Genomic DNA, 17,155 nt, shown 5'->3' with positions numbered 1-17,155 from the left:
TGCCTGAATTTCTCAGCTCAGATCATACAGGCAGTATTGCATCTTCAGTCAGCCATTTATAGCAGACAGAACATTGTAGACCTGAGGCCCCAACAATTAACCCTTCATTGCACCCCACCCACAAGCCTATGTCTGTGTTCCTTTTTTAAATCCTGTCATCCAGGATTTTGTTTAGAGCTATCTGCATGCTTGGAATGTAAGTGGGTATAGAATATTTTCCTTCTTATATAAAATGTTATGAATTCATTATCATTTGCCCAAATCTTCCCTAGTTGTTCTCATTTCCCGTGTTCTTAATATAATTTCCCCCTATAGAAGATAATGTTCCTTATACTTTGACTGGTTTATCCAGTGCTTGGGACAAGAACTAATACATTTCAACAGTCTTCAAAAGTCAACCATATTCATCCTCTACCAAAAGTCAGGATACTGATAATATTTTAATTTTAGTTACCCTATATATTAAAACTGGGGACTGGTTTTTAAGCAAAGCATAGCTCAATGTAGCCATTCTTTTAAAGACATCTTTGTACTTGCTTTTAATATTTACGCCTGGAAAATAGTAAGAAAGATGTTCCCAGATTTACATGATTTTGAAGTAAATTGTACAGCGGGTTCTCATTATGTGAATATAAAAATATTCATTTGGAAAGGTTTTATTAAGGGAAGAAATAATTGCACATGTACTCCATAAAAATGTAATAAATAACTTCATTTTTATAATAACATCTTCAACTATTTTATACCTAAGTGTATAAGAATTATATCCTAGATACACTTAAAAAAAGAGATCCTTTTAGTTGTTTTTTCTCATGTTCCCTAGCTTCCCAATTCAGTCTATACAATGAAATAGATGCTTCTGTTTAGAAGAATAATGGGGCACATTTAATATCTTTTATAATAATCTCTGTGTGGCTGCCGAGTCTCAAATAGTCATTCTTGTGCAACCTTCGCTCTGGTGGTAGATGTAAGGTGCCTTATGGACTTGTGCCACAGACCAAGCAGATGTCTCCCCCTCGAGTCACCACTCCTGTTCTTGTCTGCTACGACTTGTTGTTCCTCAGTAGGCGGGATTGGTTGTCAAGTGTACTCAGTGGCCCGTGGTTCACCTCGCGGTCATTCACGGGGCTCCACCACCCCTACACCCCACTCTCATGCTTCCTTCAGTGCGTTGTCCTTCCGTCAGCCTCATCCCCTCTGGTGGGATAATGCCTCATGGCTTGGCATCTAGAGGCCCATAGCCAGGTTCACCCGTGTGGGCCTGACCCCTCAACCTTCCTTGCCTCTACCCCTTCTTTTGGGGAAACACAAAAAAACCTTCCAAGATTCCTCCTTGGCCCCGTTCCTCAGGGATACCCGCACTTCCCACTCTTCCCCTTCACACGGGGCAACTAAATAAAATATATTAACAAAACACAGAATAACGAGCCACTTCCTGATGTGGCTGCATCCTGCCCCCTTACTATCCTTCCCCTGGCCCTAGCTGGCGGGGGGGGGGGGGGTGCGGCTCTTTACTCCTGGCCCGTCACCTCCAGGATTCACTCCTATTCTCCTGTCATCCCAGCTGGGACTGGCGGCGATACCCGCCCCAATTTTAAAACCCTTGGGGTTCTCCCAGGGTCTTCTCCCACTGGTGTGGCTTCCTCCTCACCATGGTTATCCCAATACTCCCACCTGGGGTCAGCTCAGACTCTGGGTGCAGTTCTGGCTCCATCCCTGTGGCTGGTGTGCCTGTTGCTCCCTCGCCATCCTGTGCGTGCTCCTATTGTGGTGCTCTGCCCCACTCTGCCAGCGTCTGCCCCCAGCTCGTCAGGCTCCATGGGTACCATGGGGAGGATCCTTTCCTTTCCCTGCAGCAGCTGCAGCTCCCCTCTTGTGCTGCTCTCCCTCCTGCCTTCTGCGGTATCAGCCACCATTTTTATTTTCACCAGCTGGCATCTGAAGCTGATGTCACCAGCCAGTCTTAATTAAATAAAGAGGTGGCTGATGAGTCGTGCGGGCTCTTCCTTCCGCCCCTGCTGAACTGTGTCTCCTGCCGCCGGTGAGTACCCCTTGTTATTTGTGTCCCTGGGACACTGCTTCAGAAACACTACTTAACCTTGTTATCTAACATGGGGGCAGGGGCTCTTATTAACCGAGCAATCCATTTACAAAGATACTGTGTTTGAATAGTTATAAAGCAAGGAGAAACTCCTCCTCTCTGCCTGCCTGCCTCCCTCCCTACACCTCCACACACAGGATGCTATATGATGAGAAATCAAGCAATGCTGTGATTGACGTATTCCTTCAATGGGAATACTTTTTGAAAGGTTTCCTTCCATTTTTTCCTTTTCCTTGCTAGTATCATATAGTTTCTCTTTGAAGTGTCTGCTGTTTATGAAACATTTCAAACAACTGTTTCTGTTTTCTGACGCAAGGAACAGAAGGCAAGGAGAGGGATGCATGCCCATGTGCAACTGGGCACTGTGTTTATTACTCAGTATGCACAGAGTTGCCAGAATTTCAAAAGAAAAGAACAGGGAAGCAGAAAGGGATTTTTTTTTTCAAAAAAAGTTTAGAGATAAGGTGACATTCCACAGCTGTCATACTTTGTCTCACCCCATTGATTTCAATAGAACTATGACTTTACAGAAGCTGATATACCCAAGCAATGGGGAAAGACAGACAAATAAATAAAATTAACTCTCTCTCTCTCTTTCTCATCCTCTTCCCTCTCCCCCCCCAAAGGAAAAAACAATGATTATGATATTCTTTGCTTTCTTCCTTACCAACCAACTACTTCTCATTTACTGTATTTACTTGAAGATAAGACCACCCTGATTATAAGACAACCCCACAATATTTTGAGTCAGAGTTTATATATGGACAATTTATAAAGTTTTTATATTGTCTAGGTACAGAATCTAATTACTGGAGGTTTGCCTTTAATTTGTCCCCTTTTCACTGCTATGGCAGGGAAAATAAATCTAGTTGACAAGATCAGGTAGATCCCTTGCTTTCTGCCTCCCCTCAGCTTCTTACCCCTGCAGCCTCTCCCCACACCTTTACTGTCCTACCCTGCTCTCCCTGAGCTTAAGGGAGTGAGGATAAAATTTGAAGACACTAACAGTGAAATAAATGTAGCTATAATAATCTGTATATATTACCCATATACATAGGTCATCCAGAATTGATCCATGTTACTTTCTTTGAAACTGCTACAAGTTTTAGCATATGTACTCCATAAACACACTTTTGAGCACATTGTGGCACCTACCTATATGTAGTACAAACTGGGAACATCTACACATTCCATGAATGTGCCTTAATTTACTGTGCAGTAAATCCTGGTTTATTAACTTGGTTCTGGGCACATATCTGTGGTATATGGAATGTACCTTTAAGGGCCAGCAGTGGGATGACCCTGATGCCATGTGACTATGTGAGTTGATGAATCCTGTTCCTAATAAAGATGAAGCTGTTTACCACCCCATCGGTCTCTACTGAATGGTGACTCAAGGACAGAACTGCAGGGGTATGGAAGTCTGAATGAGTGCCCCATCCCTGCAACCCAATGGCATCAAGTAAACATTATATGGTGTCAGAAGTGACCTGTCTCTCAGTGGAGTCACCAGCATCCTGATTAAGAGGGTTACAGTTTTCCATCAAAGAAAAAAATGGAGCATTTCAAACCTCCACCAGCATTATCCTTTACTGGAAATCTTGGGGCGCATTGGAAGAGATGGTTGCAGTCTCAAAGACTGAGGAAGAGGTGGAAGATTATAAAATTGCAGTCATGCTTCACTGCACTGGGGATAAAGCCCTAAAAATCTACAACAACATGCAAGCAGTGTTTGCAGACCCTAATAACAAAACTCTTACAGAGGTGCTTGCAGCATTCAAGAACTACTGAGAACCCAGAAAAAAAACCCTGTCTTTGAAAGGTATCAGTTCTGGAAACTTAGATGCAATGAGGGTCCAGGCACAGATGCTTTTGTTACAGAGCTCAGAAGCAGAGCAGAGCATTGTGAATTTGGACTTGCTGAGGATGTTATGTTGAGGGACAAAATTCTCTTCAGCATAACTGACTGAAAACTCAGAGAAAGGCTTCTGGAAAATCCCTCCCTCACCCTAGCACAGGCTGTGGATATTTGCAGAACAAAGGCTCTTACAAGTGTTCAGGCCCAAGTTATGTCTGCAGAAGGAAGCTTGCATACAGTTGAGCAAAAGCAAAGCTGCCAGAGCACTTTGCAAAAACAAAACAAACCATCAGTGAAGTTTGCTCCACAGGAGGGCAATCAAGCTAACAAAGACAGAGCCTGTAAAAGTTGTGGAAGCACACAGGAGCCTGAGTCCTGCCCAGCTTTTGGAGAAACTTGTTATAAATGCTCAAGAGTGAACCACTTCGCAAAAATGCGGAAATCAAAAGGAGAGGCTCCAAAGTCTGCAAAGGGAGTCAGTACCATATACATGGGCACAATGTCTGCAAAGCAGCATTCACAGATGTTTGATAACCAGAAGGCCTGGTATAGCAAGGCAAAGTACGGAAGACTCAGCTCAGGTTACATTGGTTGCATTTGGCAGTGCATGCATCAAACCACAAGGTGCAATCATTGCGTACTGCAAAGCTGGTGCTAATGAATCTGATTTAACTTTTTATATAACAGACAATAGTGACCCACCAATACTTGGTAGGGTGGCATCTACCACTTTAGACCTTATCAGATGAGTCCATGGAATGGCTTTGACAGAACCAGCAACCAAGGTGGACCTTCTTAAACTATACCCGGATGTTTTTGAAAGTTTGGGCCAATTTCCTCATCAATAAAAGACAAGTTAGTGGATGACACGCTTTCTAGAGCCACAATGCTCACTTCCTGAACCTGATCTTTTCCACTCAGAAAAGGTGATTTACAGTGTGATGGAAACAGATCCACTCAGTGACCAGTTACTTCAGCAGTTACAGAAGCACACTAAGTCTGACAAGGAACTACAAGCCTTGAGAGCGCAGCATCTTAATGGATGGCTGAGCAGCCAAAAACAAGTTCAACCTGAACTAAAGCCCTACTGACCTCTCAGAGACCAAATCTGGATTCAGAATGATTTGCTTATGATTGGACCAAAAATAATCATTCCAAGTGGTGCAAGGACCAATATGTTGACATTGCTTCACTCACCCCATCAAGGCTTATGAAGGTCGAAAGAGTGAGCTCAACAAATCATGTATTGGCCTAAAATGAATGTACACATTGAGCAATGGATTGATAATTGTGCACCCTTTCAAGAACTCCAACCCAGTAATCAGAAAGAGCCCATGTTCTCGTGTGAGATCCCAGACCTGCCTTGACTAAAACTGGCAGGGGACATTTTTAACCTACAGGGACACTCTTATTTGATTTTACTTGACTCTTACACGAAGTACTCTGAAGTTTTGCACCTGCCAGACAAAACAGCTGGCATGGTAGTAGCCAAAATGAAGACTGTGTTTGCTCACCATGGCATACCTAAAGAAATTGTCTGGGATTATGTGCCATTTGCAAGTCATATGATGAAACAATTTGTGACTGACGGGGGCATAATCTTTACCCATTCTATCCCAGGTTATCCACAATCCAATGGTCAGGCTGAATATGCACAGTTCAGATCATCAAATTAATGTTTAAGAAGACATTGCAGGATGGCTCTGATCTGTATCTGACATTACTTAATCTCAGGAACACACCCATTAATGATCTTGAGTATGTTTTACTCAAGTAAAGCCAAAAGGCTCATGATTTACCATACAGTTCATTGGGCTTGACCCTAGTAGAGTCAAAAGCATTTCAAGCCATAGTGACCCCACACCTTAGTTCTGCTTCAGATACTGCCCCCCTGCCCCCCAAAGGATCCATGTGTCAATTAGCATCCCATTTAGGACTGGAACTAGGTGTTCTTGTCACAAGTCCTGGGATCCTCCAATAATTTATATGCAGATGACGTGTAGGGCAACATGGTTGCACTTCACCTCATGGATGGCAGGGCCATATTAATCATATGTGACAGACTGAGAATGGGGGTGACATAAGGATTCTGGTGAACTCCTTGAGGTTCTGTTGGTGAAGTTTGCCAGACATTTAAGGCTCATGTAGAAATAGGATTAATTGAAAATGGGAAAGAAAGGCACAGCTCAATTGTGGGAGTGAAGAAGTAAAAATGTATCCACAAGTGGTTCACCATGACTTGAAAAAGAGACAGTGCTGAGGGAGACTGTGCTCAATGGACACTACCATATGTCTTACTCAGATGGGCTGCACTAACGTGTTCTTATGGTAGGTTCCCATCAGCATTGTTGTCCCATATAGGTCATGCACTTTATAGTCATACTCAGTACTTCTGCATTTGGTCAAATTCATTTTCCATTAATAAGCACATACTGCTTTTGACAGCAGTTTAATGATAATGATAGACAATGTATGAAATGAGGCTTCCTTTTCTATGAATGTAAGATTAGAAGCTTTTTTCCCCTATGCTGATTTGGGGGATGGACCTCATCTTGTATTTGATAAAAATGGTTATATTCATAAGCTCTTGTGACTTGAACATGCAACATAGGTTATTTGCTTATTTTTTGGCATACACAAGTGAATATATGTGGCTTCACTCTGGTTGTGGATGATTTAGGTGTATGTATGCCTATTTTCTAACGTGTAGTATGCCTCATGATTGTAGGTTTTCCTGTTTGCCCCTACCCTTCCCCCACCTCTTTCTGCTATAACTATCCATGTGTGTTTTTGAGCCTTTCCAGAGACATTGAGTGTTGGCTACAGTCAAGACTGGAAACTTTGACTGAAGTGTTCTAATGCTTCTGTTGAAAAATGAGCAAATGTCCCTCTGTTCAGAGTCAGGCTGATCACCATATCTGGGGTCAGGAAAGAATTTAATCCCATAGTCAGATTGGTGTGGACTGTGGGTTTTTTTTTTACCTTCCTTTGTAGCAGGGGGTCTGGCCCTCTATCTGGGATCTCTTGATCGTATAGTGACAATGTTTTATAGAAGCAGGACATCAGCTGCTATGGTTCCCCTGCTTTACCTGTGACAGGCTAGAGTGTTAGGACTGTGTTGCATCGGGGTTGACAGTAATCTTATGTAGAGTTTAGACTGTGGTTTGTATGAGATGGTTTGGATAGGGATGATCCTGCCTCAGGTAGCAGAGTGGACTAGGTGACCTCCGGCAGTCCTGTTTTGTCCTATTTCTCTGTGACTAAGTGGTCATACAACTACACATTAACTAAATCAATGGTGTGATGAGAAGCCACAAAGTTATTTCACAAATATGGGTAATACCTTTGTGGTTGCTTCCTATCGTGTCATTCATTTAATGTGTGGCTAGGGGTTCTTGTGGCTGGGAGCCCCATCAGCTAAGCCAAGCTCCTAGCTCAGGAGACTATGTTAACTTCTGAGCCTGGGAGCTCCCAAGTGACAGGACTCTCAACTATGGGGGCTCTATGCACCTGTGTGTCTTTGAGACTGCAGGAGCTTCTCTCCCAGCTGTTGTGTCACCAGGTGCTGTCTACCAGCTGTGGGGGTGTGTGGGGTAGAAGCTCCATGAGCTGAGGTGGGCCTCAGCTGTGGAAGCCTGCTTCTTGCTGATGCAGGAGGATTGGGCATAATGGGATCTGATTTTCTATCCCACAATCACGCTTCTTGCCAGGCATGTGTGGCATGGCAGGAGTCATGATTGTGTGGATCAATAATTAGATCCCATTATGCCTTTATCTGCACCTGTAGAAGGGCCCTTAGGGTTTGGGTGTGCATGGAACCACTCCCTATCACTTGCTGAGGGCAAGACTCCAGGTAGCAACAATGTATGACATGAAACCCAGTTCTGTGGAGGCTTCGCTGGCATTTGTGGAGTATGTTATTATTCCTTTGTCCCTGAAATCTAGCTTTATACATAGGTGTATGGGTATATACTCTCCAGTGCTACCAAAATTGCCAGCTCCACTCTGAGAAGTGGTTCTCTAAAAAATGAAACAATGATATTCCATGTTTATCATGGCTTCAGGGTAAATTTTCTTGGTACTTATGTGGAAGGAGTTATTTTTTATTTGCCAGTCCTGAAACAGTTAAAATGTGGATGTTGAGTTTTATTTCCCTAGCTGACATGTAATCACCTCTACATTTCTGAGAGTCTGCTGCTTCAGGAAAAATGGAAATTTTGTTTTCAGAAACTAACTGTTACATAGAAGACACCAACCATGTGCTTGCTCATTGAGATTTTACACTTCCTTCTTGTTTTCTATCTTCCCTTACTGGAAAATAAATGGCATTTTAATTAAGAGCATATTGTTGCTCTTTGTGTGTGAACAGATAACAAATGCCTCTTGGTTGTAGTTCCAGAAAGTCACTTTTTAAGATGTTTTAATACACTGTGATAGTAGAGCATTTGAATATTTCCTATAATAATGTACCTTGCATTTACATACATATAGCTTGTGTTTCGCACAATTCTGTATTGCTTGAAGTGAGTTACCATTTGCTGGTGGCTCCTACAGCCGTGAAGTACCCTTCTGAATTCTTTCAGTAAATAACAGGCCTGAGCATTTCAGCAAAATTCAGGTAAATATTAAAAGGATATATGGGGTCTGGTGAAACCTGTAGAAGAAAATTCAGTTTTTGACAATGTGTTCTCTTAAAAAGGCACCTGAAAGTGTCCCCAAGCATACCAATTGCAGTTCTACTCTGTTTTTAATAAAAGAGCATCCGTATTAGGTAGACAGTTCTTTTACATTCTTTGTGTGGGTGCTTAAGATATTTGCCTATAGTTGTATTTGTATCTCAATTATTTTTATTTGTATTTCTCTTTGTGGTTTCTTTAAATATGTGCTTTATTTTTTCTTGAGTGGCTTTTTTATTGCTGCAGGGGAGGCAAAGCAGACAAGCAGACATGATGTGCACTCCAACTGAGTACAATAAAAGCAATTTAACGTCTTTTTGTCATGCCCTGCCATGCATTTCTTTCTTGCAGAAGAAAATAAATTAAAGGAATACTTTCAGAATGATAATTTTGATGTGGATAATAGCAGGTTAGACACTCTTCTGATCATTTCAGAACCATCTACATTTAGGGCTTGGCCACATAGTGTCTAAATGCACATGAATGGATGCAATAATTTCAGTCATATATCTCTTACTGTTTAGCAGGATTAACCTCATATAGATTTGTAAACTATCTATGGTAAATTGATCTTGATTTTGTCTTCTAATTTTGTTTGGATAGGCTTATATTTATGGTATAGCTAGCTGAAAAGGCATGCTCAAAGTAAATACTAGTGGAAAGGTAGGACAAATACTTCAAAACCATTTGTGTTTGATAGCCAAACAAACACACCTTATACACTATCAGTATACGACAGAGATTAGCATTTGTATTGTGGGTCATGGGAACAACACTGAACTCTGATACGAAAACTTATTCTCTGAAAATTCGAAGATCACCTTTCATGCATTAAACCATTGAGGTCAGCCATTTGTTTTCAGAAATTAGTATGTAGAAGTGCTGTCGCTTCAGCCACCATTACTCATAGTAATGCTCAGTACAGTTTCACCTGCCTTTGTTAATCCATCCTTGCTTGAAAGGCAGAGTGAATCTTCTTCAAAATGAACACATGCTTTAACAAAACCCTGGACTTAAAACATGATATTCATTGTTAAGTGACCTCTATGTAGTTTCACCATCTTATTTTGGTACCTAGTCTTTAGTTTTAGTCTACAGTCTTCTGAAGCAGCTACCAGGTTACAAGTTAAAGGAATGGCATGGCTCAGTGAGGCTTCTTGAATATCAAAGTCAGGAAAAGCCTGCTCAAATCAGCTTAACAAACCCACCTATGTCTCCATGATCTCTATGGAAAGAATGCCATCAATGTCATATTTTTTATATGTGACATTTAGAGCCACTTCCTTTTCAAGTCATCCTTTTAGAACGTAGCTCTGAATTCAGTTGAATCAGATCATTTTAGGTCTGGAGCCTTTTTTCCATAATTCCTTTAGCTATATACCCCTAAGTTACATCCCACTTTCAAAGGTCAGCCGATACCACAGAATAAAAAATTAACAGTGTACTGGAGTCATGGGGAAAGACCAGAATAGCTAGGGTGTTTCAAATGCACCAGAGGCCTCCTTTTGCATGTGAGGTTTTATTTTAAATATACATATATAACCACATATATATGCCACAGAATCAGACTTAGAGGGATGGAACTTCTTGCTCCTTCTGTAGTATCAGACTTCTATAAACTACAGTGATCTTCATTGGTAATTGCACATGTGCACCTTTAGTCGGAATGCATTTTAAGAAATTATGATGTTTTTACTGGACTCATGAACGGGTAAAGGAATTAGGCTGGAAAGTCCCTGAAGTGAGAAGGAGCTTCCCTTAAAGGAGAGTCAGAGGTCTAATGTTGTTTGCAGCTGCTGCAGGTACTCAGAGGAGTATGACATGCAGAGGAGAGGGAAGATTCATTCTTTATTTATCTATTTCTCTGGTTCACCACAAGTGAAAGCTTCCATTTTTTCAGGTTCTGCTGCTTGAGAAAAACAACCATGGAATTATATGTACAGTATGCAGTATTGGTGTGCTTTACTTGAACAGTGTTAAATATTGCTCTCTCCTTAGGAACAACATGCAGTTCTTTAAGTACCCTCAGGTGTTCCTGGAAAATTAGATGTTAAAGCCTGTTTATATAAACAGATGACACTGAATAGTAGTGTGAATACTAGCAGACTGCAGGTTGCATAAAGAATATGATGGCTGAAATTTCTCTCATAGCTAGTGACTCTCCCCAGAACTGGGCTACACACAGTTGCTAGTGCAGCCCTATTTCACTGTGTTAAGTCAGTTTGAATTCTATCACTACATTCAATTTAGTGAGGTTTATGTTATTCAGTTTGCTGCCTATTATTGATCACTTCTGTCATGGGTAACAATTAATGCATTTGTCGATAGTCTTGTATTCTGCTGCAAATGATTCAAGTGTTCAGTCCTTTTTAAATGGACAAAAAACCAATGCTAATCAGAGTACTAAGTTTTGGAACCTCGAAGATGTGCACTAGTTCCTTTCGGAAGGTGAACAAGGTTGCTTCTGTGAAGTGATATGACTGTAATGATCACTTGACAAATTCCAGAGGTAGGCATCATTTTATTTTTCACGTTATACCTTTGCATTCTCTGCAGGAGCAACCTTGCTTGATTTTTATCACTTGCAATCCATACAAATAAAAGAAAAAAAACAATAAGCAGTGCATATTTATTGTTTAAGTTTTTAGAGATGCCAAGTGGATTCGATAAACTGTTGCTTGCAAATGACCTCAAATTGCCTTGAATTATTTAGAGAATTTAGACAGGTTATAATATATCACAGTGTTCTGTAAATGAAGATATACCTTCCCACCACAATAATTGGTCTTACATAAAATATTAGTTAGTCTTCAGGTCTCTGGAGTATGGAAACCTGTTACAGCTTTATCACTAAAAGGAGATCATTGACAATTGCTGCAGGAAAATGGTATCTCTTTTTCCTCTCAGTCACAAAGGAAATTTCTTCCAGAACTCAGATGAGCCCAACTGAGCAATGTAGAGGAATAATAAATTATAAGACTTTGTGACTAAACAAATATTCTTTTTGTATATGGGAATTTTTTTCTGAACTATCACTGAAGCATAGAAAACATAGAAACATAGAAAAATAGGATTGAAAACAGATATAATATAAAACAATAGGTTTAATTTCTTTAAACTGCCTAGCTCCATCTCAAGAGTAGAACACTATGCATTAATTATATAGGGAACATTTTATACAAAAGATAGAAAAATGTATACTTAAGAACATGTTAATGCTAGAGTTAAAAAACAACTTCATTCATAACAATAAAACACGAAAAGACAAGCTTATCACAACCAATTAAGTCATCTTCTCCACATGAGTCTGATTTATTGGAAAGATCTCTGGATCTGTTACTTTATGCTTGGGAGGGGAGAGAAAGGATTTTTTTTGCTTCTGTGGCTAATAAGAGGAAAAGTTTTCAGTATGCCCTTCTGGAAGATGTCTCACTACTAACAGCCTCCTCTCTTTTTTACCAGAGTGGTTCAATGCAACTCAGAAGTGTCAGATATAGTGAGGTTACATACATAGAAAAGTACCATGGCTAGTTTTGTAGCTGTACTTGGCTATACATGAAAAAGCATTGCTTCAAAGTGTGCATAATGCACGTATAAGGATCCTGAAATCTTTTCATTGCAAAATGCCATGCTACTTGGCTGGACAACATCCTTATATTTCATTCTGTTGGACTCTATTTAGTGATGTGCCAAGTGTGTGGTTCTGTAGTGTGCAGTTTATTACTAATCACCTCATCCAAGGTTTATCCTGTCACCGGCAAAATTAATGCAATTGCCAATACACTGTTCATCTCACTGTAAGAGATTCAGGTCCCTTGTCCCTGATATGGACAAGAAACCAATGCTTGTCACAAGAGGAGCGAGCTTGCAATATTGCAGCCTTGGAACACTGTCACTTTAAGAACAGTGAATTGGAACAGCTGACAGGTTTGTGTCATTTAGAAGCATAGAGGGCTTAATTATCATCCAGCTAATCCCATAAGGAGACATAGTCTGATTTCATTAATGGAGCATAATTTTGTACACTTCACAGTAGCTGCATAACTTGCCTTACTTTTCTGCTGATTCTACAAAGTAGTTTGCACAATCCTACCATTCCCTCCCCCAGTAATGAAAAGTCTATGGAAAGATAAAGAAAAAATGGGCTCAGGTGAAGAGGTCTGATCAGGAATTTACCGTCAATTTCTTTCAGTTACTCTTCTTCAAAGGAATTAAGGTGTTTCAAGTTAGTTTCTTCCCAGTATTCATTGCCCTTTTTGAAGCAGCTGTAAAAATAAATTGACAGCTATGTCATGTTACACACTATATTTTTGGAGGGCAACTTATGGATGAAGCTATGAACTTCAAAAGAGAGAACAAAAGGGCAGAAAGGAGGAGATAAATATAAATATTGTATAGGTAAATACAAATACAGATTTACGTAGATATAGATCTATAGATATGGTCTGATCTGATCTGTTTCCCTTTGATGTCATCAGGTTAGATACTTTTAATAAGCAGTCGATTCATTTAAATATGGAATTTTAAGAGAACTAAAGCTATTTCTAAACCATGAGCGCAAGCTTTTTTATATAAATTTCAGAGATCCTTTTTTAGAGATGGATATATTCATATTATTACTGGAAATCTATTCAGCCTTTGTGAGTACTTCAGCCAGTTGGCAAAACTAGTTGTGTCAGTTCATACTACCTTCTGGGGTATGAGAGAGCTATTTGACATCCAATGAAAGACATCAACTTCCTGCTAGGGAGATGCTATAGTACGTCTGTTGGGGGTTTTTTGGATCAATTCAGGAAATGGGCTTCAGAGAGAAAAAAAAAATGGTTCCAGGGAAAAATTAAAAAGCTTGAAGCATTTTGAAAATGCTGAAATATTTTGTATTAATACTTTATAAACAAAACCTTTGAAAATGTGCTTTCCACTGCGTTTTAAAAAGTTTACTGAAAAGGGTTAAATACAAAGCAAAAATATGTTGTGAGCTCCTGAAAATGCTTTTGTTTGACAAAAATGAATGGTTGGGGGGGAGGGGTTGTAATGAAAGAAACAAAAATATCTCCGTTTTGTTTCAACTGAAAATTATTTCCCCACCGATTTTTCTTTTTCACTTTAGGTACTCAACTGAAAAAAAACTTTACATACCCAGCTCTATTGCTTCATTTTCCCACCCGTTTCAGTGGAACTTAGATTTGGTGCATACTTATATGTGGTAGCCTTGAGAATTACATTAGTAACTTAAACAAAATTAGAAATTAGTTCCACAGTGAATAGCATCATAGGCTGTGTCCAGATATGCTGCCACATGGGGTTTGTGGCACCACAAAACTCTTTGCAGTGCCACAAACCGGACTCCTGGAACATAAAAATATGTCCAGTGCTGCAAATTTGCAGCACAGGGTCAAAAATTGCTACTGGGATTTCCTGGTAGTAACATAACCAAACAAACCACTGAGGGAGAGAAAAAAAAAGCAGTATGGTGCAAGCTACAGTACTGTGCACTGGAACAGAGGCTTGGCCCTCCAGGGAGATGCTTTGGCTGCCAGGGGTCAGGAGAAACAGGGACAGGGAAGTTTGCTTGAAGCAGGACAATTTGTCCCTCACCAAAGTGCATGTGTATGGGAGTGTGCTGCAGTACAAAGTAGTGGCAAAAATTTGTGCCACTGCTATCTGTGCTACTGCAAGTGCACACTCCCACATATCTGGATACAGCCTTAGAATTCATCTTGATGGAGAATCTCTATGTAGTGTATCATACATAAAATGTGCCATTTTCTGAAGGCCTTTCCCTGAAAGGAATATGCCTTCCAAATCTACCCCCTAACAAGAAATTTGGCACCTCCCAGATATTCTGTTATGTTCTGTTTTAAGCCATGCAAATTGCTCTGTACTGTCCTGAAAGGACAATATGAAGTATCCTTTCTGATGGAAACAATGTCTTTTTTTGCTAATATGCTGAATTTCCCATAAGGTTTAAATATTATAGGAGCTATTTTAAAAAGAGTTATTTTTCATTTATTTTTGAGGTAGTTCTTAGAATGATTTGTACTACCTATGAGGGGAAAAAGTCTGTCAGTGGCAATAATTTGAAGTAGCTAGTCTTCTCAAGGTGTTGATTATTTCCAAAAGGACTAGGCAAGTGTAGAATACTATTGGCTAAGGTAGCAGTTTAAAAAAAATATGAGTAAAAGAGAACGCATTAGAATCACAGAATCATATAATCAATGAGTCGGAAGGGCCCTAGACAGATCACCTAGTCCAACCCCCTGCCATGGGCAAGAAGGGGCACTGGGGGGTGGGAGGGGTCATAAGACCCCAGCTAGGTGCCTATCCAGTCTCCTCTTGAAGATCTCCAGGGAAGGTGAGAGCACCACCTCTCTGGGAAGCCTATTCCAGGCTCTGGCCACCCTTACAGTGAAGTAGTTCTTTCTAATATCTAACCTAAATCTCTCCTCCCTCGGCTTGTGGCCATTGTTCCTGGTGACTCCAAGGGGGGCCCTGGTGAACAGACTTTCCCCGAGTCCCTGCTGCTGGCCCCTGATAAGGTTGTAGACAGCCACAAGATCCCCGCTCAGTCTCCTCTTGCAGAGACTGAAGAGATTCAGGTCCCTTGGCCTCTTCTCATAGGGCAGGCCTATGAAAAGAGGCTCAGAATAACTTTAATTTTTTCTTTGAAACAACACTTTCTTCTCCACTTTCTGCTTGCTTTGTTTGTCCTTGTTTCTGTTCTTTAGGGTGTGACCGGACATGTGCAGGACCCAGATTAAGTTTAGATGGCTTACTTTAAGCGGCCTAAATCTAAACCTGGAACAGTACATTTGTAATGCAGTGGGTGCATCTACATCAGCTGTTTACTGCAGTTGCCTAATTAGCTCTACAGTAAAGTGTCACCATCTACCATGTGCAGTATTATTAAGACAGAGTAAACTAACTCCGTTATAGGATACTACTGTCAAACATAAGTACTGTCCTATGGTGAAGTTAGTTTCTCCACCACAGTGCATGTATAGATACTGATGGGGCTGGCTGGGGCTGGCCAGTTTCTGTGAAGCGGCTGTCTGCCAGCTAGACTCACACTGAAATAGCCTCATGCCACAGCCAGCCCCTCTGCAACTTCTTGTGCTGGGTCAGAACGGTCCTGGTCTGGCAGGCTAATCCCAGGGACCCCTTGCCAGCCAGAGCTGCTCGACCCTGACTCAACATGCTGTAGTCCTGGATACACATGCAAATGGCATGCCTGGGAGCAATACACTCCAATGTGAACTGCACCAATTTATTCAATTACTTTAATAGCATGTATAGGTGTACCCTGTGGGTGCCTCCACACATGCAAGCACATGCACTTGCAGCAGCTCAAATAGAAGTGATGCAAATTTGAGCCCGGGCTTTTTTTCCTCAGTGCACATGCTCAGACATGCACTTTGTGTGGTGGTGCAAATTGTGCCACTTGGGGAAAAATAGCCCTGCCTGACTCCTCCTGGATCTGCATCCAGGGGGAGCTAGAGCCTGGGGCCAGCACCTATGCTGTCCCCAGCAGTATAAAAAGCTGCACTGGCCTGGCCCCATCAGTACTAAAAGCTGCCCTGATAAGTAGCTCAGGGCTACTTGCTGTCAGGAGCTTCTGGGGCCCAGCCAACTGGTACCTGGGGACACTACCCCTTGTGCCAGCTGGACTGCTGAAGCAGCCCTGAGAGCCCTTTACCCACTGCAGAAGTCTGGCAGTGAGGGCTACTGTGACCTGCTGTGCACCTGCCAGACCCAGATGAAGCATCTGCCTCTCTGGGCCAGCTGCCAGTGGGCTGTGGCTGCAGAAGTGGCCGTTGTGCTGCACTACTGCCATGTATGCCCCCTGTCCGGCCATCTAAGCAGCTATTGCCTGGATGATGTTCTGGGTGTGGTGGCCTGCTTTGAACTGTCAAAGCATGTCCTCCTAGCCTCAGTTGGAAAGGAGGTCAGCCACAGTCAGCTGGGTCCAAGGTGCCAGGTCTGAGGAATTCTGGTGTTCCCTATTGGAAAACTGAAAAATCCCAGAGAAAAAAATCCCAAAGTCACTCTGTAAAATACCCCAAAATCCATGTTCCTCCACAATTAAAACAAAAGACCACTATAAAGAGAGAGAGAATGAGAGTGAGACAGTGATCAGTTGGGCAATGTATAACTGATATATCTACAGTGTTAAAGCAATTTGAAAGACTACCAGTGTCTCTATCATAATAATAAAGTGAACTCTAAATGCATATTTCATGAATTTATGAATACATGAATACACATTTTGCTGCCCCCTACAGGGGTTACAGCCCCCCCACAGGAATTATGCCCTCCCCTCAGGAGTTACGGCCCCCCACAGGGGCTATGGCCCTCCAACAGGGGCTACCTCCCCTGTAGGGCCCACATGCTCTGCTCCACTCCCACTTGCTCCCCCAGTCCCCTGGATTGCTCTCTCACCTGGCCCTATCCCCTGCTGACTCCTGCAGCCCCCCCAATGGCTCCCGCCTCCCTACAGGGGCCACATTCCCCAACAGGGGT

General features: G+C 41.6%; 1 long non-coding RNA gene across 4 annotated transcripts in view; it reads left to right on the top strand.

Moving 5' to 3' along the window:
• Positions 1-17,155, top strand: part of LOC109315683 — a 60,186-nt gene that overhangs the window by 41,214 nt on the left and 1,817 nt on the right. The window contains exon 1 of one of the 4 annotated variants that reach the window (XR_002102581.1): positions 8,206-8,218. The exons of the other annotated variants lie outside the window; for them this stretch is intronic. This is a non-coding gene — a long non-coding RNA (uncharacterized LOC109315683). Of the gene's footprint in view, positions 1-8,205; positions 8,219-17,155 lie in introns of those variants that run through there. 4 annotated transcript variants of the gene reach the window in all.

The sequence above is a fragment of the Crocodylus porosus genome, unplaced genomic scaffold (assembly GCF_001723895.1).
Source record: "Crocodylus porosus isolate Cpor-Errol unplaced genomic scaffold, CroPor_comp1, whole genome shotgun sequence".
Lineage (NCBI taxonomy): Eukaryota > Metazoa > Chordata > Crocodylia > Crocodylidae > Crocodylus > Crocodylus porosus.
This window is presented reverse-complemented; position numbering and strand designations above follow the sequence as displayed.